This window comes from Amblyomma mixtum, chromosome 9, assembly GCF_055824585.1.
Source record: "Amblyomma mixtum isolate Tamu chromosome 9, ASM5582458v1, whole genome shotgun sequence".
Lineage (NCBI taxonomy): Eukaryota > Metazoa > Arthropoda > Arachnida > Ixodida > Ixodidae > Amblyomma > Amblyomma mixtum.
The window spans coordinates 90286706-90290293 of record NC_143020.1 but is presented as its reverse complement, the minus strand read 5'-3'; the positions used below and the strand labels follow the sequence as shown (position 1 = coordinate 90290293).

General features: G+C 44.7%; 1 long non-coding RNA gene across 1 annotated transcript; it reads right to left on the bottom strand.

Moving 5' to 3' along the window:
* On the bottom strand, positions 1-2967 carry LOC149330074 (uncharacterized). The gene is made up of 2 exons (XR_016285778.1): positions 2914-2967; positions 1-171 (listed from the first exon to the last, which is right to left on the bottom strand). It is a non-coding gene; the product is annotated as an uncharacterized LOC149330074 (long non-coding RNA).
* Positions 2968-3588: the final 621 nt, after the last annotated feature.

The following is a 3588-nucleotide window of genomic DNA, read 5'->3' as shown; positions in this document are numbered from 1 at the left end:
TATACTTACAAATTTAGTTTATTTCCAAGCTATCCAGGCTGGGAATATGCAATACATGCACCATAAGAATGCACCACAGTAACGTAAAAGTTGAAAGTAACAGTCCGGCTAGTTTCCTCAGAAGCATTCTTGTGGCCTGTTGTCTGCAGTAAATCATCCGGGCATGTTCACCTGTACAGCACGAAGGAAAAAAATAATATAAGAGGAACTGAAAAAAAAATTCCCATTCTATCTCTACACATGTGCTTTACAATGCAAGGCATATCCTGGCTATGCCATTCTAGAAAGGCAATCTTGATCTTTTGGTGTGGTTTTATGGGGTTCAAAGACCCAAGGCGACACAGGCTACGAGACGCTAAAGTGAAAGGCTGGGGAATAATTTCGGTCACCTGTGCAGAGTACACAGGCCTTTAGCATTTTGCCTCTATTAAAATGCTACCGCCTAGGCCGGAATCGAACCTGCATCTTTCAGGTCGCCATACGAACATGATAGCCACTGAGCTATCATGCCGGCTCAATCATTTCAGTAAATACGCTACAGATTATAAGTGTCGTCATAAAACATTGTAACAAAGACCCCTAATCCCTGGAGCACTCTACTCTGAATCCAGTACTAATATTGATTTCTGTATGGCAATACTGTTACAGCCAATACTGATCTCTTTATGGCAATCCTTTTACACTATTTGTAACAGAAGACTTCGAACAATTGTGCCACATATCTGCATTGACTCGCAAGGAGCTGTTAAGAATGCCACCTCCATAAAATACAGATTCAGTGCACCTTACAGAGGGATGCAAAAAGGAGAATATTGCAGCATTTATTCTTATAACCGCTATAGAAGAAGCGCTTCAGAATACCCTGCGTGAATTAAGCCTGGTACACCCGGCCAAATTTTTAACTGGCTCGGGTGTTGCATCGCTAAATGCACCTTGTAAAAAAGGTGCATTTCGGCTACACTGCTGGCATATTCATGCTGTAATTTAACGAGTGAAATGTCATTTCGTGGTTCCTTTTTGTTCATATAATGTTTGAGTGCAGTACTTGCGTATTTATATCAACGTTATCAGAAACATTCGTCTGCCACTACGAACAGCTGAAACAAGCGGCATACGCAGCAATGGATCTTGTCCATATGGCCTAATCCTCTGGGTAAAGTACCACTCCTTTCATGACGGACAAGTCGTTTACCCAGATTAGTGCATATGCGCCACCATAACCATTGCTGCGTATTCCGCTTGTTTTGGCTCTTCGTAGCGGCAGACGATGAATATTTCTGATAACTTTGATCTAAACATGCAAGTACTACACTCAAACATTATATTAACAGAAAGAAACTATGAAATGCCATCTCACGCATCAAATTACAACATGAATATGCCAGGAGTGAAGGCACCTTTTTACAGGTGCATTTAGCGATGCAACACCTAATCCAGTTAAAGATTTGGCCGAGTGTACGTAAGCCGATACTCAAACGGGCACAAGCTATACAAAACCAGCAGGCAGAAGCAACCAGTTCACCACAGATTTGCGCCTATAACTTGAAGCACAAAGACGGAACAGCATACTCGTACATCTGCGCGCGCTCTTAGAAACAAGCGGGTTGCAGCGCTTCCATGCCGCGCTCATTATTCAGAAAACTAATACAGTACACAGAGGCTGTAGCTGCGCCGTTTCAAAAGCAGTCGCGAGGTTGAGACAGCAAATTACTGACTGTCACGATAAAATACCGCCGGAAATTCACTTAGTTTTTCCTTCAAGTGCAGCTCCAACAGCGCAGTAAAGAGGTGTGTTTCTTGCATGGAGGCAGCTAACCCAACGCTGCTAGAAAAATAAGCGAAAGCATTGAACGTGCTCAAAGTAGGAAGTACTTCAATGAAACAATTAACGCCTTCAACAGGCGCAGCTACAATAACACGAGAGCTTAATTTAATTTTAGGCGCAAATAAGCGGCGAGTCACATCGGCGCTTTCGTAACGTAGCACTCTGAAATCAGAAACACATACTTTGCCTCTCGCGCAAATGGTATTCTAGAAATCTGTGCACGCGTGAGCGGGATTCATGAACGAACCACTCGGAACGAAATGTAAGCCACCTCTTGTCGAGCCGACCTTTACCCAGCTTTGAAAATGAAGTGCCCGCAAGCCAGCGGCGGCGGCCAACGGCTCCGATGACAGACATGGACGAATCCATACGTGTGCAACGAAGGGGAGATGGGATGAAGCTCGTGGGTTCTTCGCGGTGTTTGAGCACGACGGCCATTCGCGCCGGCAACGAATTTTATTCACCCATCACACTATAAACATTCCTCCAGCGCCGCTTGAATACAACTTTGACAAACGTCTCGCGCTCCAGTCTATAGCGTTACAAGACACCTTTGCTGAAACGTCGGCGTCCACGACGCGCACCGAGCGAGCGTCCATACGTAGCAAGCAATGCACACCTCAAAAAGAACAGCACTCCATGGTCCGGACAGGCGATAACACAAAGATAAGAAAATAAATGTAATCCACCACTGAGCGAGACTGTATGTAAGTACGTTTTCGGAGGTGCAAAGTAAATTGAGCTCACACGGCGCTAACTAACACAAAGTTCCATTTCGGCCGTCATTCACAGGCTAAACGACATTTCTGGCCGCGCATCTACCTTGAAACACGAAAAATCTAGTAGACAGCTCGCGAGGAGCGACTTATCATCAAGGGCATCGCACAGAGTGCCTTTCCGCGCGTTAGTAAAGACAGCGGGACAGAGATAAGCGGCATTGGTCGAGAACCCGATGGCTTCCGCCTTAGAAACGAAGATAGGACAAGATAGGACGTTTGTAACTGCACACATAATCTGTTCTGCACACACAGCTCTGCTTAGAGTGGTTTAGGAGACCAAATGAATAAAATATAAACGTGTAGACTTACCGTAAGCGGACGATGAAGCTGGATTTTGAAGAAAACGTAATCCGCGAAAAACACTTCAACGCCATTGAAGCAGCCACGCACAGGGTTGTTTGCAGCCCGAATGATTTTCCGCCGTCTCGCGGTAAAATGGGTAAAACGTGAAACAGAAACCCATTTCACGGTCGTATCTTTATCGCTCGCACTCTTGCCGTGTGCAGCTTGATCTGATATCCAAGACCACAGAAGGCAATTGGTTTACAAGCTTAAATTCTTCGCTTACCCTCTAAAAATCTTATTGTTTTCGTGAAAACAGAACCGAAATCTAACTTCTTGTCGGTATACGCGCCGCATCTCTCACCGAATAGTATGTTGTACAATTCTCAAATAATAATTATAAGGTTGCATAGCACAACTTCTTTTTTGCGTGTGTTCGTGTTTAAAACTGATATGCGCCACATCAGCGTGTCATCGGCTCCGAAGCAACAGGTGCAAGGGTAGGAACGAAAAAATACTGGCTTTGTGACTGTTGCGTCGCAGCACTTATTCACGTGAACACAAACTGCAAAGGTAGAAATGGCAGATGTTAATCGCACAGAGGACCAGGCTCTTTGAGATTAATCTAAAGTGTTTGTAAGGCATGGGCGCTTCCTTGAATTCTCACACCCGTATTTCCCCCTTTATCTTCAGGACGTTTTA